The following is a 24,482-nucleotide window of genomic DNA, read 5'->3' on the forward strand; positions in this document are numbered from 1 at the left end:
AAATCTCACTAATAAACCAAGCAAAAATATCTACCACAAACTAATGCAGCCAATTAACAGGACAGATGGAGGTCAGGGGAGACAATTAAATCCCTTTGACAGAGGAGAAAATTATTCTACCTCATATTGGAGACATGTCAGTAATTCCTGTCTGATCTGACTTACACTTTTATTCTTCAGAATAATTCCTTACATAATGCCTTCTTTGGCATGAAACAGAAAGATCCATCATCTAAAGACCTTGTATATAATTGTTTATTTTTAAAGTGGTGGGAAGGGCAGTATGTTTTATCAGCAGTATTTTTACTGCTTTCTAGAACAAGAAAACTATTCTTTTTGCTTTAGGTTAGACTGCTACTAGGTTAGCTGCTACTCTCCTTGAAGTCTGCCCCTGGAAAGGATAACCATCACCTTGGCAAGTTGCTAACCAACCTTCTTTTGGGAATTCAATTTTGCTTCCCATTTTGCATATTCCCATAGGAGGTAACCATTTAAGAGTCCTGATTCATTACTTTTCTGGCTCTGATTTCCTGGGATCTTGAAATCTTGTAACAATTTCAGCATATTTGCAACAATTATGTTTCCTAAATTTTTGCACCAAGATAGCTGTGTTTCTGGATGTCACATCTGCACTACTAATATTAAAAACTTTAAGCACTGTTTTCATATTCTGGCAATATTGATTACATATTTCACATTTTGAACAAAAAGGTCTGCAGTACTCTGAATTATTTCTTTTTTTTCCCTGATTTCCTACCTATACATTTCAAATGCTAAACCATAAACAACCATAGGTAAAAACTGTTCAGCTGAGGATTTAAATTAAATTCTCCATGAGATATTTTTTTACAAAAAGAAACTCTGCATCAGATGAATCCCAGACTGCTTTCAGCTACAGGTCATTTGGGAAAAAATAAAGTATGATGTTACAGTCCAGCACATCACAATCAGAAAAAGCATGAAAGTTCTGAAAACACTTCAATTACTTTTTTTTTTTTAAATTAACTCACATCATACTGTGGTAGTATTTCAAAGTTAACAAGCTCATAATCCTGTGCCACTAGTACTACTCTAGTATTTAAGAGCACTAAGTCCACAATCTAAAAGACAACTAAACTGACAAGACAGGGATTTTTCTCACGATACCGCTGTGACTGCTCAGTTCCAGCTCCAACTTCCACAATGCAAATTCTAATGCATCAGTTTTCTTTTCCAAGCTCATCTGTTGAAAACTCTCATTACTTAATTTCTGCACTATCATTACAGCTTTGTCATTCAGATGCATGTCCTTTAATTAATTCTACTTCTACATTAATTTACAGTTTACACTGAAAATAGCATTTGAATTTCTTGTACCCTTATGTAGCTTATTATCTGTTCACACTTTTGATTTTAGCTCTGATGGCTTCTTGTTCTGCCATTAGCTGAACTTTGAATTGTAGCCTCCCACCTTTGCACTCAATCGGCTGTATTTCACTAATACTTAATAATAAAATTTGAATTTAAAATTATTTCAGTACCCTCTAAAATATTTATTTCCAGTTAATTTGGTCAAGTGAAGTATATTTCTTGCAACCACCTTCCTTTAAACAGAACTGTAGCAACAACAGATGCTTTCATAGAACCACAGAATCAGAATAGTTAGGGTTGGAAAGGACCTTAAGATCCAACCCCCCTGCCATGGGCAAGGACACCTCACACGAAACCGTGCCACCCAAGGCCTTGTCCAACCTGCTCTTGAACACTGCCAGGGATGGAGCATTCACAACCTCCCTGGGCAACCCATTACAGTGCCTCACCACCCTAACAGGAAAGAATTTCCTCCTTATATCCAATCCAAACTTCCCCTGTTTAAGTTTTAACCCGTTACCCCTTGTCCTGTCACTACAGTCCCTAATGAATAGTTTCTCCCCAGCATCCCTAAAGTCTGTAATTATCATCCATTTCAGTCTGTAATTATCCATCCTCTAGCTTTTCAAGCTACTGATCATCATTACGCAAGCTTGTAATATAACCCTGTGGTTTTTTTCCCCTCCTTTTTGATACTTCAAGGTAATGAAAGTGAAAGGCACATACAGCTATTTTAAATCCACTGGGAATAAAACTGAACTGCTCTTAAATGAAGACCAGGATCAAAGATTTGTTTTGGTTGGAAGAGAACTCCAGAGGCCATTTGGTCCCACCCCTGAAGACTGCTGCCCAGTACCACATCCAGACTGCTTTTGGTCATCTCCAAGGAGGGAGATTCCACAACAGTAGCTCCTGATGTTCACACACACACAAAAGAAGACTCATATAATACATAAACACTGTTACTCAGATAAGTTACTATTTTCTTTAAAAGTAAATATATTGAAAACATTGGGACATATGCAATAAATTGTATTTTTCACTCACAATTGGCATATCATAACTACAAACAATATTCACATGAATATTTTCACTAACAATAGATTTCCAATCAATTTCTTAAATACACGTTATCTTCTTACAAGAATTTAGTATCAGATGCTTATTAAAATAAAATGTGATTTAAACAAGCCAATCAACTATTATTCAAATGAAAAATAAAAGAATTGTAATTCCCCAAGGATAACTGGTGTTTTTAAAAGAAAATTATATAGAAATGCAGCATTTGAAATAAATCCTTTGAAAACTGAATTACAGTTAAATTAATTTATGATCAGTTTATGCTCGATGTGATTTTAATTAGCATGCACTGCAGAATACAAAAATTTCTTCAGAAATATTGTTATGTTTATAAGTTTTCCAATTTTAATAATTATCCTAATACATCTTCATAATTCTGTCAGAAGTCTTGAATTTGAGGGGGGAGGTGGCTGTTAATTCCTCATAATCAAGTACTTGGATCAGAATAACAATAATTTCATATGCACAGGTAACCTAATTCCCGCAAAGAATTTTGGCAATGTATACACACTCACCTTGCAAAAAGCATCCCAGTGGAAAAGGATGAGAATGCTATGTATAAATACAATGAACGTGTTTTTCTATGCAGTGAAAATTAAGTGGTTACATTAATTGGAAATCAGCTATAGGAATAATTATATTTCTCATTACAAAGTAGGCATGCTTTATTTGCCTACTAATGTGTTATAACTGGCAGCTCTTTCCATCCTTTTATTGGATTTCCATTTCAGGTCATTCTACATGTATATCTTTTTTGGAAAGATGAATGACAAATGGGAAAAGAGTTATTTTTTAACACTTTACACAAAGCTTTTAATATTTTACATTGAAAAATATAGTTAAATAGAAATAGCTACAATGAAAGGAGGGAATTGAGATTATTGAAACACTTGGTCATGAAATATTACTAAATTATGGTCTTTGCAAGGACTCTTGTACTAAAACTTTACATGCAAAAGACATTAAACCTCAAGGCTGTCTACTAGCAGTCCAAATATGTGTCTTCTAGTCTAACATCCTCTTTTGGTAACATTATGTAAAAGTAGACTAACTCAGCATAAAAGTTTGATTGCTCATCATTCATAGATAATTTTGAAGGATTTGCATCTCATTTTTATGAACTGAGTTCATGACATGTCTACCCATAAGACGAGTCAGTGTTATGACACAGCATAGGAAAGATCACCTATGTACCTTTAACACAAAGAACAAAGCCTCAAATGATGAAAGCAACACAAATTTTCAGGACAATTAACTCCACTGGGTGCAAACTAAATTAGAATTAAATGCATGACTTTGTTCCAGATAAAAGAGCTTTTTTTCCACCATGGAGAGGCAAAGCACGATTTTAATAGGGATTTGGTTGCAGATTATTAATTTCTTACAGTAACAAAAATTGCAGATTTTTAAGATTATAGCTAAGCACCAATTTTGTCAGTTATTTGCAAAAGTCATACTAAAACATAAATAATTAAGCTGGTTTTGCTAACATTCTGTGAATAGTTGTGTAAGCTTTAAATCCATGTTGATGCTGTGAGCACAGGCAAATCTCCATAACTATTACTGAAGTTGCACCAGACAAAAAAGATAATACTATTAGTTCATAGCTGTTCGAAAGAAGTAGAGGCTATAATGCCTGAAAACAGACAGAATCTATATTTTACCTGACCTGAGTAGTTTCACCTACACACAAATAATTCTGGACTTTTCTTCAAATAGTGGATAACAGTATTACTGTATTTGTGTTGTTTCCTTTCTTTCACTTTTTCTTTGGGAAAGAACAATGGAATGCAAAGCAGTACATATGAAAGAAGATGTACTAATTAATGAAATTTGTAGAAAGTGTATTTTAGATACTTTCAGCTTCCATATTTAAGATTCTATAAAATCACGCTATATGTATGTATTTTGTGAACAATGTAAATGAAAAATCAAAACAAAATCCTGCTCTACAGTGTACAATACCAGATATGTGGGTCTAAATCGGCATGCAGTTAAAGCTAAATGTATTTCACATTCACATAAACAAACAAGCAAATACATTTGCCTTCAGAATGAAATAGTCATTTTCAGTCCAAAGACATTTCTACAAGCAATTTGGCTTCCTGCTGGCAAAAGCATTTTATTTTTTTATTTTGAAAAAGAAAGAAACATGCCATCATCTTCCCTAGTCACTCAACAGCTGTATCAATTTGTTTTCACAGCAGTGATTAGCATAATTGCAGTGGATTGCTTGCATTTGGCACAGAATATAAATAATTCAGTATTTTTCATCATTAAAGAGCTAGAGAATGATAATATCAGGTTGGAAAAAACCTTTAAGACCATTGAGCCCAACCATAAACTAACACCCACCTCACTACAACCTCCTTTCAGGTAGCTGCAGAGAACAAGGTCTCCATGAGCCTCCTTATCTCCAGTCTGAGGAAGCCCAGCTCCCTCAGCTACTCCTCGTAAGACATACTCTAGATCCTTTACCAGCTTCATTGCTCTTCTTTAGACACTGTGATACAAATTTTCCCCAAGCTATGCAATACTAGGATATTTAAGAATACTTAAGTCAACTTCTCAGAAACAAAACCCAGGCTATTTTGCTTTCCTCCAGCCTTATCTACAACACCAGCATTCACAAATTCATTCCCAGAAGTACATAAAAACTGTGTCTTATTTTGTCAGCATTCATTTCATCTATAAGACCTCTGCTTCCCATGAGATGCACTTCTAGAAGATTGTGGTTAAATCCAAAAAATCCTGAGTATGTACCACAAATTCAGAATGGTATTCAAATAGTCTACATGTGACTTACTAGTTAACCTCAGAAGTGCATAAATTCTTTTGCATTCTAATGCTCTCTGAGGTCTAGAGCTACAGGAATTTCCAGGTAAACTTTCAGATGTAACACTCAAAATACCTGTAAATATTCTAGGCACCCGAAAAGCTCACTGAAACCACATTTTTCTCTAGAAACACAAAAATACACTTCTGTACCTGCCCAGACATCCAGTATCTCACATGTTTGTTCTCAGGTCAAAAGCTAGAGGCAATTTTCAGTTCTGGGGAGTAGACAACTACTTTTTTTGCTAAATGTAGTCTAACTGGTGAGCTAGATGTCTATCAAATCAATACAATCTAGACATTTTACTTAAAGCAATCTAGAAACATATCTATCTAGAAGGCTAGCAGATATGACATAGTACTTAAAGAGATACCCAGACCCTCTGCAGTGCTGGAATTTTTATTCCTAAAACTATACTAGAAACTGTTTTTAAGAACCCAAATTTCTCTCAAGGAACTGAAAATCTTAATTCTCCTGATCTGCTGTTTGATAAATAACGTTGCACTGTGAGTAGCATACACATCCATGAAATTAGCTGAAAATAGCCAAAATAAGAGCATTATTCAAAAAGATTTCATCTCTATATAACTCCTTAAAAAATCAAACAAAATAAAAATACCTTTGTGATTCTATCACTATCGATTTCCCACTTATTTTGTCCCCAAATTCGAGTTCCAATGCCAAGCTACCTATAATGCTATACATGTTTTAAAACTAATCAGTACGTATGTACTAATATTGGGGATCATCATGACCCAGGTGCAAGACCTTGCACTTGTCCTTGTTCAACTTCATGAGGTTTTTATGATCTCACTTCTCAAACCTGTCAAGGTTCCCCCACATGGCATCCCTTCCCTCAAGCAAATGACCTGTACCACTCATCTTGGTGTCTGATCACAATGGTGTTTGCCATCCACAGACTGGTTTCCACCAGTAATGAGTGTAGCCCTTAGTTTAGTGTTCTATATTATAACCTGTAATAAAAAAAAAGATTACAGGATACGGTTGTCTCCTAGAAGCTTGAGTTCATGATCCCAGAATCATCTTCTGCCAGCTGTTTCTAGAAGCAATATAAACTGCAGTGTGCAGAGCTCAAATTAAGTCATGGGACTCCAGGAGGATTCAAGATCGTGCTATTACACAGCACTCCTCCTTTCATGTAAATACCAAGGAAGGTGGCTGCTCAATGGCTGATGGGAAAGTAAAGGAATACTTAGTAAAAGATAAGGATGGTCTTCCCCTGCCATACTGCTGAGCTATCCAAATAAATAAAACTTATTACAGTCTTCCGCCTAGTAATGAAGATGAGGTGTATTTTCAACCTTGATAGGATGAGGACAACTCGATTTCATTTACAATACAACTAGTATTCATTGTTTTTCTTGGATAAAATAACACTGATTTTTGAACTTTTTTTTTTTAAAGTTCCCTGTAGAAACTAGTATGACCCTGCTATTATTGTTCAGTACTGTAGATTTGAATTATGAGTCACAGTGATAAAACATTTTCAAGTTCAAGCATTGCAGAGTAGTAAAATTTGCACTCCACTTCTTTGAACTGAACATGACTCAACTTCAAAAAACACCTCTAATCAATCAGACGACCTCCCCATGCAAAACAGTGTGATTATTTCCTATTTCACTTTCACTTGCTTGCTCACGATGTTATGATTCAGTGAACTTCTGTTAACCATCCAGTTTGAAGAATGTTCAAATTACACAATTTTGACAGTTTTTCATTACTGTTCTAGAATGCTTCATGTAATATAATCTTCAGATTAATTTCCTAAAAATCAGTGGTATTTCTGCAATTGTTACTGGGGGAGAGGAACCTCAATCCATCCCACTCCTACTAGTCTGATGCTGGTGCCAGCAGGAGATGCCCAGAGCCTGGAGAGGGGTCACAGGTCAGCAGAAGCACACCTGAGCAGCAGCACAAATGAATTCCAGCCACTCCAGCCAGTAATGGCTTCATCAGGGGCCAACTTAAATGCCTCTACGCAAATGCACATAGGATGGGAAATGAACAAAAGGAGTTAGAGACATGCATATGCCTTCTGGGCTATGATCTTACTGGCATCATGGAGACATGGAGGGATGGCTCCTATGACTGGAGTGTTGGATCGGAAAGATACAAGCTCTTCAGTAAGGACAGGCAGCGGACATGAGGTGTCCATTTAATTGACGGAATCCCATGCTAAAATTATGCTAATGCTTCACCAAGACAGAAAAAATGTGGGGAGTATTTTTTTTTTTTTTCATCTAAGAGTGTAAAACACAGTGAGAAGCCAAAAAGAAATCTAGAAATAAGAGCTGAAGGCATTGCTTAACCAGAGGTTGCACTGCTCAGCTGACTCCACTTCCATTTGCAGTCATAAACCCTGACAACAGGAGGCAAAGCAAAGACTCTGATCTACAACACTGAATCCCAAGAGCTGAAAAGTAGGCTGAGAAGAGCTGACAGCTCAAAGAATATGAGTTATATTGTGCCCTGATTTCTTCAGAGAATTAAGAGCTGATCTGTTTCCTAAAACTCCCAAGACTAGAGCTGCAACGATTTATTCTTGCTTTCTAATATGAAGGCTTTTTTATTCCCTCACATTTTTTATCATAAATGATACAAGACAGAAGGCCTGATTAGAGTCTGAGAACAAGATCAAGAATCTGACAGTATGTGGCTACATCAAAGAAGCTAAATAGCACCTCACAGACTACCACAGGGCTCCATCTGACCACTCAGCTGTCAGGTTGGGATTTTAGAATGAAATCTCACCATTTAAACTAGCTTACACCTGTGATGCAAGATGAAAATCTGAGAACAAAGCATGGGCCATTTGTTTATTTTTCATTACTGTTACTATATTGTGTATTGCCAGCAAGCACTTTTTGCATACTCTATAAATTGCAGTTTTCTCTTCAGAGAAAACATTAGTGGATGTTGAAGAATTTTAGCTGCAGGTGTGGATAAGAATGACAGCAAGAAAAAAAGTAAAAGTGATCAATGTGTGGGGATTTCTTTCGATATCTCTCTTAAATACAAGAGCACAATATAGCAAAATCTGCCCAAGCTATTCTATCTATCTGAACCAACTGTACCTATTTGAACCAATGTTGGTAATTATACACACTCTCACGGTTCTTCCATTCACCCAAATGCATTCCTGTTGTCCACATATTTGGCTTGGGTTGTGTATTTTCCTGAAAGCCTTCAGATCTATTCTGATCTGTCTCCTGAAAAACTTTTCATAGGAATATAACCTTGTTCTAGACAAAATAGCAAATATCTTCACAAATATTGCCATATTTCTGTTCATGTATTTTTGAGTACCTTCCAGCTGGCAGTGGAACGTGTGTATTTGTGGCTTACATATACTTCAGAAAAGTAACCAGCAGAGAAGCTGAAATAAATTTGTCTCAAGACTTACAACTTCATTTTCTAGTCTTCTGCTTTTTTAACATATAGTCCAATTATCACTTCACAGGAACAAGAAGATTTTCAAAAGGCACAGCTGGCTTCTGATGTCCATGAACTTGCAGCAGGAATTAAAAGACAGACATCAATATACTCTACCACACTTCTCTGGTTTAATGTTGTTTGCTTCCCTTTCTTCTCCTTCTCCCTGAATCTCCCTCAGTGCATTATGAAGAACAAACAAAATGCTGAGAAAACAGTGAAAACTAAAATCACACCATCACTCAGTTTACCCTTCACACCCCTCCCCAGAACTGTATTTTATCTCAGTGTGCTGTGATAGATCTTGAAATAAGACTTTCCCTTCTTGGGACATGGCTGTGGCTAATTCTAGTGCAAGACAATGTAAATCTAACACAAATTATTAGTTCCAAAGTAATTAAGTGATTATTTTAACTTTGATTTCAGCTTTGTATACTTTATATCAGCCTTGTTTACTTCATATCAATTACTCTTTTTCCTGAAAAAAAGTATCATGAGTTTTCTGAAGAGAGTACATAGCTATAGCTTAGGTGCATTCATGCATTATGTGTACTATTCACTATAGTAACTCATAAGAGCTCAGCTATGATAATGGATCAGCATGGATGCTAAACTGTTAAACAGGATCCTGTTTATAAAGCGGGTTTTATTCAATTACATTTAAATTGCTACAAATTGGAATAAACATGGTTCAGTGATGTAAAAGTCACAGGAGTTTTCAAAGCTGTTATTCTCTCTGATTTTTACACTTCGCATAATGGTACCCTCAGATCTCATAACTAACCTGTCATACTTCAAATTATTGCTTATTCAAAACTTTATTATCATATATTACTATTCCTTCTCCTTGAATTTAGGACTCAATGATTACACTGAATTGAAATGTAATTATACTGCATCTAGCACAATGGTTACAGAACAAGTCACATCTGCTTCAAAGTTCATAGATCATATAGAGTGAGAAGGAAGAACTATGCAACAGCAAAACTTTTCTAGTCATTTCTACATGTCTTTCCCTTTTCATTAATCAATGTGTCAGGCACAGTATGAAAGAATGGCAATTACATTAATCTGTTTTATAAATGGGATATATTCTATACATAGATTTCTAAACTAAAGCCTTGTCACATATTTTTGCAAACTGAAAGACCATCAGCTCTATCTGATGCAGTGCAGCCTGGAAACCCCAAGCCTTACGGAGAAGCAGTGTCACAATAGCCGGGTTTAATCCCATGTCATTTAACTACAAACTGATTCATATCAGTATTTACAGAGCTGAGAAATAATAACAATTCATGCTTATCATGAATAAACACGTAAAAAGCACTAATGTTCAGCAAGGATTGTATTCCATGTCTCATTATATAAACATATGCTAAACAGGCATTTTAACTGGAAGTATATATTGCAAAGATGTATTTCAAACATTTAAGAACAACAGCAGCAGAGACTTGTTCTCATTTCTTTAATATTAATTTTTACAGCAGACAGAATTGCTCTGAACATAGTGCAAGTACTTACCACTGTGTTGTATTTTTGAGAAGGCTTCAGAATTCTCCCATAAGAGGCAGCATGATGTCATTTTACTTACAGCAGAAGTTTTTCCTGTTAGGAAAAAATACATAGTGCTCTTCAGTAAATGAATGGGAAAAAAGGCATGCTTGTAAGTCACACATGGTGAAAAAAGTGACTTATTAATCAGCTGTAATGCTGTTTTTCAAGAATAAAAAAAGTAAATCATAACACTGATACCCAGAGAATAAATACATTGATCATATTGCACTGACTTCTGTCATAAAAAAAATATTAGCAATATTTTTAGTTTGCAGATTGATCACTACTACAAAACCAGAATTCTCTTATAGCTATATACCACAAAAATATACATTTGGGGACAGGAGGGGGACGGGAGGGGGATGGGACCTAAAGCAAGCACTTAAAAGAAGAAAAAAAAAACCCCACTGCAAATCCTTGGGTTTTAAATATTTATGTAAACATGTATTACAAATATTCAAATATAAAATACATGAATTCAAATATATGAAAATATAAATATTCCATTTTTAAAGCCATTTGACTATTATTTTTTCTTTCTTATGGGTAATTCAAAACTGTAGTCAATTCTTCAAATGACATTTCAATGATAGGCTATTTGCCAATCTTCTATCCATTTTAGATAGACTATTTAGATAGGCTGAATAGCAGTATTTACCAATAGTCTCTACTGTCAGAACTGTCTTGAGACACTGCAACTTAAAACTCAAACCTTAATATTGTTAAGAAAGTTATTTCAGGTAATTTGCTTAGGTTCCAAGACTGTATTAGCTGAAATACTTCTCTTCCCTCAAAGGCCTGCAGAGTTGATTTTACTGCATTCATAGCTACACACATTTTGCAGGGGAATTCATGCACAGACTGTGTGTTTGTTTCTGTATCTCTCTTAAAGTACCAAGGCACTTCGTATAATTTAGTCTTATTTTCAATAAATTAATCATCACAAAGAAGCACTTTGTGTGCAAAATACCATTTCAAAAATAATTACAGGAGCAAGGGTGAGGCAGTCAAGTATTCCTATTAGCTTGCTAATATGTCAAGCAACCTCAACTTCTGAAAAATCACACAATGCATTTGGTCACAGCATAGTGCCTATTAACACTATAGAAACACTTCTGCAATAAATTGGCAAGCATGTTCCACAAACTTATATGGCTTTCAGGGTCCATCAGCACCTTACTCATCAGCAGGAACAGACATGACTTCCAGGTAACAGATGAAGTATGGACTATCATCACAAACAATGTATCTATACATACACATGCATACAAACACATTCTCTCTGTGCATTCATGTATCCTGTATATTAAGAAATTAACCAGGTTTTAGCAATAAGAATCCTAAGAAGCATGGCAGTGGGTTTCCGTATTATATTTCAGAAACTTTTCTCATACTATTTAAAGAAAAATCATCAGATTTTAGCCTTTGATTTTGACCAAAATCAATATAAAATTGTTTACTATAATGGTGTAACATACTTGCTACTGGCAGATTCTGAAATTTTAATCACAATGAATGACTTTCTCATTAATGTTTTTACTCACTAGGGCAAAACCACTACCTGTAAGTGCAATTCATCCCAACAACTGCACAGTCCTCAATTCTGTGTAAAGTCTGTGATTATAAACTGGAAATAAATACCAGGAAATGCGTATCTGAATGCATGTCTTAAACAAACAAGTTCAGGAATATGGAAGCAAAGCAAAATTCCTTATGAATAAGGAATGTGTGAAACACTCCAGATAAACTGTGAGAGTGTCCATCTGGACACTTGCTGCAGGGGAAGCCTGGCAACACTACAACTTTTCATACACACCCGTTGAGGAATCAGATGTTTAAGTGTAGGGCAATCTTTACTCCAAGCTACAATAATGTCTTAAATCTCTCCACATGACAGTGGCACTTTTACTGGAGATTTCACTGCTCATGTAGACTTTGACAGCCATTCCCATTCTCCAACAGTGATTAAACCTAGGATATAAGAAATAAGGAAGGATTTAAGGAATGGCTGGACAGTGAAAATCCACTAAGGCTAATACAGCTTCTCTTCTGTTATTTTAAACTTGCACTCCTTTATTTCGGTAGCCTTTATAACTTAATTCTTGCTACAGGAACAGAATAAGACTCATCTTGGCTTTACTGATAAAGATGGGGATTGCATATACTGTCTCTCCACAGCACCAAAATAGTATCCACCTTTAAAGCATAAAAATTAATTAAGAAAGTGCTATTTGTGAACTGTGTTTTCCAAGTTTATCTTTTCACATATCTATTTATCCCTTTCACCTTTGGTTTGTCATATGGATGTTCCAATTATCCTTTCCAAACTGATTTTATTTATGGATGACTAGATTATAGTTTAGACTCTAAATATTCTAGTAAACCACACTGTCTTCTACATTTCCACGTTGTGTTTAGACTTTCTCTCTGTAATAGTCAGTTATCCTCTGAAGAAAAAAACAACAACAAAAAAAAAACAACTGCAAATACAGCACTCCCTTGTATCAGGAAGGCACACATGTTAAAAGACTAACAGTCAAATTCTAAGACAAAATATAGATGTTGCCTACATATATATTATGTCATTTTATCTCCATATAAATGACAACCAATTTCCTCATAATTGTAAAGTATTATTAAAATATTAAGGGAATCTGGCAGTCCTTCTAAGCATATTTCCCTGAAGCTTAAAACATATTTTCTCACCAGTCCAGGCTCATATGTAATTTGAATCTTACAGTGTTATGATGATCCTAGTTCTAAGTTACTCAGTTTAAGCTTACTCAATTGACTCATTTCACAGAATTACCACAACAGTCTCTTAATTTATGGGTGATAAAACAACAAGCAACTAATACGGACACACTTATCTTAGTCTTTACCTGAGAAATAAGATCTGTCTCATAGATGTTTTGTTTCGAACTTGATGACCTACTCTTTCCAACTATCGCCTCTGACAGCTCTTGTCAATACCCAGATATAGGCTGAAAATATTTGTTTATTCTTTGATGCTCAATTTTATTCATCACAATGACTGGGTTATTTTAATTAACTTCAATTTAGGCAGACAGGTTCATTAAGTCTCTCTGAGAAAACGTGCCCTTTTAAATGCAAACTTAGCATCTTTAAATCTTCATCTTTTACAGTGTTTATATTCTTTTCCCCACTGATTCAGTTTCATATCAAGTTCTTTCTTCGGAACATTTTACTAATAAGCCCTCCCCAATGCTAAATTCAAGAATTTCATACTCAGCAACATGTTCAGTAGCAAAAAAATTTTCAAAACTTTTGAACTATAAATAGAAAATCACTCATTAAACAGCGGATAAATGTATTTGGGCAGTTTTATGATGCTCTCTCAGCATCAATAGCCCAGAAGGCAGAACATCAGATAAGGAGATGATGCTATTTCAACTTAATTGCCTGGACAGTTTGGGAGGAGGCGCACCTTAAGAAGACAAAAGCCAGCTACAGGTAGATCCCACAGCAGGAAATGGACAAAGCCCAACTAGAGGAGTATCACAGATGCACAAATGAAATCAACTTTCTCCTTAATTTAGGTATTTGAAAACTAACTAACTAAACCTGACCTCAGGCTTCCTTTGCATTTAGTGGGAAAAAAAATAGGCATCCCAAACTGTAGAAGGCTTATACATCTCCATGAGACAAATACTGTGGGTTTTAAGTAAGAAATCAAACAACCCACTCTTCACATATACCAACTGAGGTTATGTTGACTTACAAATAGCTAAGAAATGAGTGGTGGTATCTTACCTTCTTTACATAAAGCAAATGTAAGTAAGTATCAAACAAGCAAAGGCAGTAAAATGTAACTTCTCTGATAAATGTACAGTAACTCTTTCTTTGCCTACAGGTAGGGAATTCACCAACATGAAAAATCTCCCATTTTGAAGACACATTTTTCAACTTTAATCAAAAACAGCACACCAGAAGACAGAAAACCTCTCATCCACACACTCCCTCTAAATGTATATTTTCCAAGTGTTATTCCTTGTGTTGATTCTTTCTCCCTCTGACATAGTCTCCTCAAGATTTCCTGCTCATTTCTTTCTGCTTTAAATAGGTAAACCTATGAACCTACTTCTACCTTTGGTCTTGATTCCTCCCTGTCCCATAAGGATCCATTTGTGGTAGCATACTCAGAGAAATGAGGAAAAAGAGACTGACACTCTTCTGAAGTCAGAGGTGAGGCACTGTGTTCTCAGCCACAATTAACTAAAATATCCAAGAGAACAGGTGGGTGGCTTCACAAAGAAACTACAAGAAAAAGAACGAATAAGAATGTATGACTCTGGCAAGGTCTGCAAGGTCAGGAAAAACTGTGAGCAGGGCCCAGAGATGAGTGGAGAAAGTAGTCAGAACATCCCAACACAAATGACAACCAGAGACTGCTCTTCAGAGAAAACAGGCTTCTACCAAACATACAACTGCAGAAGCAGAAGAATGATAACACAGAAACAGAAAGGCTGAGGCCATCTCCACAGGAGGCAAACCAAGGAAGAGGAATGAAGCTGTAATGCATGATGGCAGCTAGGATCAAGTGATGTGAATCTGAAGGAGTCCCTATTTTTACTAACATCTGGAAAATCTTCTTGCCTTGGACAGTATTTAGATACGAATCTTTGCTAACAGGACTGGCAAAACACAAGTGAGTTTCTTATGTGGTCCACATAAGAACCACTGTGAAGTACTTGTCAAAACAAAGGTATCATGTGTGATGCAGCAGATAAAAATTTTATCTTCAGATGAATGATGGTAAATTTTTGAATAGCATATAATACACATTTCATTAGAAAATTTATTTTTGTAACACCAAAAAATGGAAATCTAAAGGATGAAAGGATTACAATATGAGTACAGCAAGATTCCAAACAAACCTAATAATTAATGCTGTAAGTCAGAAATCTGAAAAGCTCCAGAAATAAAAAAAAAAAAAAATTGCTGAGGGGGAAAAACAAAACGAAAAATTACACAAACAAATCCAAAATCCCCCCTCAAAAAAAAAAAACCTCAAACAACCCCAACAAAAAAAATGCCAAAAAAAAAAGAAAAAAATTTAAAAAAATACAAACAAACAAAAAAACCCAGACTGAAAACAAAAGGGTTAGACTCAGTTTCAACCACAGCACAACAAAAGAAACCTTCTGAAGAAATTGCAAACTGTTATGAGAAGTCAGGAAGAATTAAACTCATGAAGTCTGAGCTCGAAACAGCAACACACACAAGAGAAATGCTGATAATGCAGAAGTGAGTGATTTGCCATGTTAAGAAATTCTGAAGGGTAAACGGAATGACAAATCCCCTCAAGGAACTTCAGGCCAGTAAGTAACAATGCCAACAAACCATGTAGAATATGACATAGTAAAAATGAAGTACATAAGAAAGGCTAAATCTAAGGTCAAAGAGAAGAGGAGAGAATGCTGACCCGGTTTCAAAGAAAAGGTTGATTCTCAAGTCAGGGATAAGAGAAAGGCCAAGCCTGAGATTAAGGAGGAGGATGAAAAGGAGGACAAGATACAGCTAAAGGAGAAAGACAGCAGAAAGGGGATGGGAAAAGAACAATCTGAGATTAAAAAAAAAAAAAGATTAAGGACAAAGTCAAAGGAACAGAATCCAAAGACAGCTTCAAGACCATGCTGAGACATACTGAAATTAAAGATCAGTTAGGAACAGCAAGAGCTCCACATAATTACCCTCAAGCCTGCCAAGGTACAGCATTCAAAGACTGTAGATAGGGAATCAGAAGAATGGAAGACAGAATAATCCACGCAGTGGCATGAAGTTCAGATCATCTATTCAATCCTCACTTCAAGTACACAGTTAAGTCTCCCTGGGCCTTCTAATATTATTTACTTGTTTCTGAAACTAACAGCAAAAAAATGTACCAAAGGGCACTTAAACAGCTATTACAGCGAAGCTCTTGCTATGCTCAAGGCAATGTTGACTATCAGTGTCACCTCCAAGTCATTACCAGTAAAGCATTTATCTTTGATGAAATCAAAAATGCCTCCCTGTGAATGAGCAACCTCTGAAAAACATATTTGCCTTTCTCCCATATGATTTTTTTTTTTAAGAGCCTAGGTAATTCAGGAAAAAAAATTTTCATAGCCAGAAAGACTGGAATGACTGAACACTGAATGAAAATTCATACATGAAAAACATGTCATAAGTGAAAAAGTTCCTACATTTACTTTACACAAATCATGCACCAGATACTGTCATTGTTGGTTAATACACTGCCAAAATATAAGCCACTGAGCTGTTTTTCACATATCGCCTCTCCAAAAATGCAGTGTGAAATTGCTATCTCAGCAATCAAATTGAAATCAGCTCATCAAAATCTGTCTGCATCTAGGTGTTTGACTATCTAGCTACATAATTTTCCATTCCTGTACTATCTAAATATCTTTCTGGTGGATACTACACGTGCAGGGAGGGTATTCCAGGTCAGTGCTGATATAACTCAGAAGTTTCCAGGGAATCAAGGCAGAGGGCCCCAACTGACAGCAACATCGCCACAAGTTAAGAGACTTTCTTCTCTTGAAAACTCAACTCTTACTCATTTTCACCTTCACAGTGTTCCCCCAGCTCTCCAGAATGAAATTAAAACATTAGTAAACCAAGTCACAGATGGCAACCCACCCATATTGCATCTCCAAAACAAATATTCATAGGAAACCTTGCAGCCTAGCATGTCCCCAAGGGCACCACCAGCCCTGACTGTCCCCACCCAGTCCCTTCAGGGCTCCCCTACCCTGCCTAGGACCCCATGTCAGCTACCCAGGACCATCAGCCCCTGTCCCAGTGACACCCCATCAGGGCTGGTCTCCAGCTCCCCACAGCCCTGCACTACTGAGCCCATGTCTCAACTCATCTCTCCATCCCCAAGGAGGTACCCAATGCCCTGGGCTGGGGCTGCCCCGGTGCCCCCAGCTACCCTGATAGTGGCTAGAGTGGGATAGGACCTGGCTGCCAGGCCCTGCTCTGCTGCCCTCCATGAGGAGACTCTAATGCTCCCGGCCCCTGTGATGCCATGACACATTACCAAATTCAGAACTTCAAGTGAACTGTTCACACAGGAAAAACATCCAACTTTAACCAATCCCATAATGAGACAAATGAGAAGCACATCCTTCTTGCAGCAGCTGTCTTCCCACCCATAACAGAATTACCAAAATCCACACCATGTAAGTCCATGATAATTTTTTTTCCACAGACACCTTAATGAAAGCTGTGTGGATTAAAAGCAAACACACAAAAAAACCACGCACACCAAAATCTGCAGCAGAATGAACTCACATAATCAGTCAAGAATGGAAACAACGAGTTATAATTGATTTTTTTTTAACATTCCTCTATTACCCTTTCCTGTTTCTCCATCCAGACTAGCTAAAACCTCCTAGGTAAACCTACGCACTAAATTCCTTAGTTACAAAGAGTATTCAAAATTGGACTCCACAGAGACATTAATCTTACTATTGTCTCTACACCTCTTGTCTGGAGAAGCTCTCATTTTTTGTTATAGCCTATATTCACATTTTTTACATGACTGAGCCACCTACTTAGCACCTATACCTGCTATACAGGTGCTGCGTCTCAAATTGTCTAAATGATAGATTAATTATGTTATGAAAGGCATTGTATCTACATTTCCTTAGGAGGCAATGCTCAGAACATTTGTTGCTAGCAAGCGTTCAGTGTAAAGTCTGCTGCTTTAGTTTCAGCCCCTTAAGAGATGGTCTTCTGCATCCAGAAGCTCATCATTTTTTCCCCTATCTGTTAGTAAAAGAAGTGCCATTAATTCTCCTTACAAACTTTGTGAAATTTCGAGATAACCTAACTGAAATTTTAACACAAGAACTTGTCTTAAAATTAAGCAATCAAAAACAAAATAAGAACAGCTTTCATCCTAGTAAAGCATTATGTAAAGAAGGATCAATGAGGTTACTGGTTCCACCTCTCTGCATTTTGCATTAAATCATCAGGTGAAAATAAATGTCTCAAACCGCAATGAATATATAGAGGTGGTAGAGGTGGTCATCACTGGACCATAGCCTCAGACCATTTAGACATAATTCCCTTTCATTTACCTCAGACCATTTAGACATAATTCCCTTTCTTTTATCTTGCCATTTTATCTCCTTCCAAAAGGTATTTAATGATTTACTTCTTTATTTCTTCCAAGTAGTTTTTAACCTGTGTAGAGATTATCATCACAAGTGAGGAGCAGACATAATCACATCCTACATATACCCGTGGACTAAACTCCATACAATTTAAACTGCAAGGAATGTGCTTTTGCAGCCTCATTACTCAGAATGATTGGTGAAGAGGAATGAACAAGATTAACACAAAAAATAACTTGTGAGGGGGTTGGGTAGTAGAGAGCAAAAAACTCAGAGTACAACAGCTTGATATCAAAGAATCATCTTAGCAGTCTTTAAAAACCAGCGGCTAAAAGCATTCAAGTATTGATTTATCTAGAGATTTTTTTCTTAATTCAAAACTTTAGCTGATGAAACAACTAATCCAGAATCCATTTCCAGGCATATGGAGGACAAGGCAGTCAACAGTAGCAGTCAGCATGGAGTTACCAAGAGAGTCATGCTTTATCAGCTTTATAAACTGCAATGAAAAACTGGCTTGGTAGATAAGGGGAGAGCAGTAGATATTGTCCACCTGGACTTCAGTAAGGCATTCCACACAGTTTCCCATAAGATTCACGTAGAGAAGCTGATGCTGCCTGGGCTGGATGAGCAAAGGCTCTGGGGAATCTGATTCATATTTACAATTATCTGAAGGGAGGGTGCAAAGAAGATGGAGCCAAGCTCTTTTCAGTGATGCCAGTAACAGGACCAGAGGCAGTGGGCACAAACTGAAACACACAAGGTTCCCTCTGAACATCAGAAACCACTTTTTTACTGTGCAGGTGACCAAGTACTGGCACAGGCTGCTCTGAGAGGTTGGAGCGTCTCCCTCCTTCAAGATATTTAAACATTGTCTGGACATAGTTCTGGACAACCAGCTGTAGGTGTACCTGCTTGAGCAGAGGGGTTGGACAAGATGATCTCCAGTGGTCCCTTCCAATCTCAATTAGTCAGTCATTTTGTGCTTCTGTGATCTGTAAATATATGTACCATTTTAAAGAAAGAGTATGCCATCAAAATGAGTCCTTCCTGACTCAAAGAAGCCAGATTTGTGTTTCAAAGGCTATAGCAGATGTTCAGTGTTTGGTTACGTCTAATTCATGACAGCGAATCGCTTTATCAATTACTCATATCATTATTTCTCCTTATGGAGCAGCATCATTTGGTATTAGCCACTGAAGACCGGCTTGAACTATAATCTCCCACATCTCAAGTGATCATCTTCAGGCAAAACTGAGAAAAAGCCTGATTCAAGACAAGAACTGGAACTGAAATGGTTTTTTATGTCCAGGGGTTGTATTTTAACTCTCTCACTTGAGTCTTCATACAGAATCACCTGCTTACCAATGGAAAGTCACAGTCAGAACAAAGGGAAAGAAACAGCTCCATCTTCTTTCAACACTACAAGACTCACTCAAAGAACACAGAGACATGAAATGGGATGTCTATATCTGGCTACTATAGCCTTGTGAGCAAACACAAGCACATTTGAAACCCACAAGACCATGTTTCACATGACTGTTATGAGAGCTTTTCTCTAAGTCTTCAACTTAATAGCTCTGTTTCTACTGCCTTCCACTAAGGCTCATTCCAACAGCTGTCTACATCACAAGGTATCCTGGTAAAACCACAATTTCTATATATTTTTATGTGATCTTTCCTTACAACAGATAAAGCAACTGTAAGAAAGAGAAATCAGGAAGAAAGGAGTAAAGGGGACTACAGAGCAGTTCCACATAATGGCTCAACCTGTCAACAGCCCACTCTGCTCCACCTGTTCCAAATCCTATTCCAGCCTGTAGTCTAAATACAGCCAGAATTTCATTTGTTAACAATGAGCAACAACGGAAAATTATGGAGAATTTGTATCTAAGGTTCCCATTTATCTTCCCTCAAATTCAATGAGGAGAAAAGTCTTTCACTGGAAACATTTCTCCTAATTAAATTCCATTCTGACTTATTTGGGCTGTACTTGAAACTATCAGTTTTCCCTTCTTCACTATCTGTTTTCAGGAAAAGTTTTGGCAGTTTACCAAAATCACAGTACATAAAAAAGCAAGTATTTTAAAATGTGTATCCTTTTTTACAGCCAAAATGTGACATAACAGCAATGATGGCAGCTGCTACCATCATTACTGTTACACTGGGTGTGAATGAGGAAATTAAAAGAGAAGGAATCCTGTCTTGACAGTAACCTCATGACCAACCCTATTGCTTGAACTCAAGAAGCAAATGAGGCAGAGAAAGGAGGTAAGATGGATTTATTGGGACAGAAAACTATACTAGGTTCCCTCTAAAACTGGGACTTGGCACCTGCAGTCCAACCTCTCACTTCGCTATCAGATTACTGCTGGCTGAACAAAGTTAAGCTTACGGCAACAGGCTATGCTCGGTCTTTGGTTTGATTTTTCTATAACTTACAAGATTCTGTGAAGACCACAGAAAAAAGTTTTGAATTCAAAAGTTGATCTGAATTTACCAAAGCAATCTTGATTCTCTAATGATTTATATTACTAAAGGATATAATTCGAAATTAAATTACCTGTTTTTTTTAACTTAACATCCTGGATACACAAACTGGAAGAATTTGTGTTTTTCTTAACCAACTTGAAATAAGTAACTTATACTATCTGAGCATTTTACCATTTTCATCTGAATTATTCTTACAGACTAATGTAACATGAATAACAAAGCATATAATCATTCAACTCTTTATTGCTATTTGCTATACATCTTCTGCAGTGCAAATTATTTTAATTATTTCTCTCACCTCATCTTAATTTGTAGGGTATGCTAGAGGAAAATAAATAAATAAATAAATAAAAGGTTTAGTATATACCTATCAACTTTCTGAATATTTGCAATGGTCTAACAGCTTTCCTTTCACCTCCCTCCCCATTTTGAATATCACCTTCTCTTAAAACTAGTATCTCCCTATCTATACTTGCGTGTATCCACTTATATATGCTTACTGTAGCAAACTGATTCACAAGTTCCTTAAGCAAATCTTAAACAAGTAACCACTGAGGCAAGAATTCAGTTGAAAACTCTATGCACCTTCCTTGCACTTGACTTGTGGCTCCTTAAACCATATATGAGCAAGTAACAATGTGGCACTAAATCCTTTTGGTAAGTTGGACATATTAAATTGTATTTGTGAAATAAATGCATTTTGTTTAATCTTTTTACTTAGAATTAAGTCAAATGCACAAAGTTAAATTTCTTAATCATAACTTAATCATTTGTTATAATTTATTGTGTTGGATGAACCATCTGGAAAATGTTAGATAAAGGTTAAAAGTGATGATAGTTTCCTGGAACACACACAAGAGAAGCATGAATCCCTGGCACTGGATTATCTCAATCTTCAGCTAATCAATCACTCCATGTAATAACTGAATCTATCAAATTTAGAATTTTCCAAAATGAGCACCAGTCTAGAATAATTAATTGAACAATCTAATAACAAACACAGTAATAATAAAAGCCCTTAAATTTCCCCAGGACAGTAAATCAATATATTAGCCGATTTACTTAAACTCCATTACATGAACAAAGTTGCCTAAAGTGTTTCCAGTGTCTTGGAATATTTGCTGAAGATTTCAAAGCTTCCCAGAAGTCTAATAAATCCTCTCTTGTCTTGCAACAGAGTGAGAAATAAAAAGATTTCTTGCTCTGTAGGGCTATGTATAAAGTCATTGTTCTGTATTTAGAACTTTGTTTTCAGCTAGACCTTGCTTGCTCAAGGCTGTCAGTCATTTTTAGATCTCCTGCCTGCAATAGCAATAGTTTTCATCATATGCTGTTGATTACAGGTCATAACAAAAAGTTATGATTGTCATGAGTCCAATATCTCTACTCTCTTTCCACTTGTCTGGTTGAGAAGCCAATTGCTTTTCTCTGCCCTGCTGTTATTTGGAAGAACAGATATATTCAGGAGTGAATGAGTTATGAATATTTTAGCCTTTTAGTATTTTAGTTCCCCAAAATCAGAGAAAGGCTACAGCTCCCTTGAGCAGAGCTCTGAAGTCAGTAAAAGTTCTCATGAGATCAGTAGACTGCACAAGTTGTTCCACGTACCCATGTCTTGTGTTTGTTGTCTTATACTTGGCTGCAGCCTACTGGACACACAATTTTGGGAAGAAATTCTGACAGGACATATAGGTAACGATACTCAGTGGTAGCTGCTACTGGAAAATTATAAATCACACCTGAGAGCATGGTAGTGACAGCAATACCTGTCACAAAGTCTCAAGTATGGCATTAAAGAGAAAAATATTATAGAGCTCTCTCGCACAAAAGCAAGGCTTCTGCCATTTTGCAAACTACAACACAAATTTTACTTCTAAAAGATGTAAGCACAGATGATACACCCTGAGTTATATAAAGAAACAAAGCTAACACTGATCAAAATGGTATACCACGTACTACATCAGGGTGCTGCATGAAGACAACAGTTCAGATCTAAGAAGCTGAGTATCAGAGGACTTTCTGCCATAGAAAAGCACCCAGAGGTGGGTGCTTCTGAAGGGCTGAACAGCACTGCCATGTCACTATGCAGATACCTGTACCGAATCCAGCCCTTCAAGTAACATGGAGTTACTCATTGCATCAGGCTGAAAAATATTTGTAGAAGTACTGCTTTGAGGACATAGACTCCAGAAACATACATGTGCAGTCAACATTAATATAGAGGATAATGATAAACGTGTAAGCTCACACCAGGCAGCTAAGTGGCCTGATTTTCAAAAGCCTTGGAAAACTAATACCTCAAACAAACCCTCTGGTGTTAGAACACAGCAGCAATAAAACCCTGGTCTGCCTTGAACACTGCAAACTCCAAATGTTTTGTATGTTATTTTTCACAAAGTAATTTGCCTATTTGTGGAAAATTTTCTCACTGTAGGTAGCCATGCTAACAAAGATATTCTGCATGCAAGTAACCATTTAAAAGTTTTTACAAATAAGCCTGATCTTCCACTAATACAGAATCTAAATTGCAAACACATAAAAGCATTGCCGTTTGCAGTTATTTTTTATTCTTTTTTCGATTAACTTGATGCAATTGCAACTCATAGATGGGCAAGTGGTAAATGCCTCTGCTGTAGTAATCAGCTGGTTTTAGTCAATAATGCAATTATTAAATCTCAGGAAACAATAGGATATCATGGCAAAACCTTGGTTTTGCTGAACAGAGCTCTTAACTTTGAATTATCACAGGGAAAACCTGTTTTTTTCTTAACTCATATTTTTCAGAAGTTGAAACTGAACTTGAGATACTAGGAAAAAACAACAGACCTATAGAAAACACAGATCATATTCTCTTGAGATTATTGTATTTCAGACTATAGTATGTAATCACTTCCAAACATGCAAACAGAAATTGCTGCTGTTCATTATCTATGCACAAAGAAATGTTACTGCTTCACTCAAGAATCTGACTGTGTGACATGAAAACAAACCTCCCTATCTGGTATTCAAGAGACAGATGTTCACAGTAAATAACTACTACAGATGGTCATTTTTTTCTTTTTTCTTTTTTTTTTGTTAAAGAATTTGACTTATCATTCATCTTTTATTTTTTTGAAATTACTAGTTAAAAAAAAAAAAGAGCTATTCATAAAAGCCATTCAAGATTATCAAGTGGATACATGATGCAATCTTCTGCTTGGCAATGAAAAAATTCAAGCATTTAAAAGATCTGAGGAATACATACACATATGCATAGGCACTTTTTATTAGAACTTGTTTTATTTGGAATATATTTTTTTATATGAGTGCCAATTAAAAAATTCCAAACATTGTCTATTCCTTCAGCCCTTTCCATGTGAGAAATATTAACTGCTGCTGCCGAACTGAGAGAGCTGTGCTATAACAACCAGTATATTATTCTCTCTATTGGTACCCTTTGGCAAAATTTTTAAATAGAAGTATTTGAAATTAATTAGAGTTATATAACATGCTCAACCATTACTATCAATAATGAAGCTAAGTCTTCTGCTTCCAAGTTTTCATATTCCAATTAACTCATAATGCCATAG

At 36.3% G+C, this 24,482-nt stretch overlaps 1 protein-coding gene across 5 annotated transcripts in view; it reads right to left on the reverse strand.

Annotated features, from left to right (window-relative positions):
* The window catches only part of NLGN4X (neuroligin 4 X-linked), a 181,334-nt gene that overhangs the window by 137,138 nt on the left and 19,714 nt on the right, over positions 1 to 24,482 (reverse strand). For 4 of the 5 annotated variants that reach the window (XM_057419489.1, XM_057419488.1, XM_057419485.1 and 1 more), the window contains exon 2: positions 10,241 to 10,324. The gene's annotated coding sequence lies outside the window, so the exon portion shown is untranslated. Of the gene's footprint in view, positions 1 to 10,240; positions 10,325 to 14,375; positions 14,448 to 24,482 lie in introns of those variants that run through there. The other variant, XM_057419486.1, reaches the window with a different exon arrangement.

The sequence above is a fragment of the Pezoporus wallicus genome, unplaced genomic scaffold (assembly GCF_028554395.1).
Source record: "Pezoporus wallicus isolate ANWC-B61680 ecotype Strahan unplaced genomic scaffold, APGP_CSIRO_Pwel_v1 contig_5767, whole genome shotgun sequence".
Lineage (NCBI taxonomy): Eukaryota > Metazoa > Chordata > Aves > Psittaciformes > Psittacidae > Pezoporus > Pezoporus wallicus.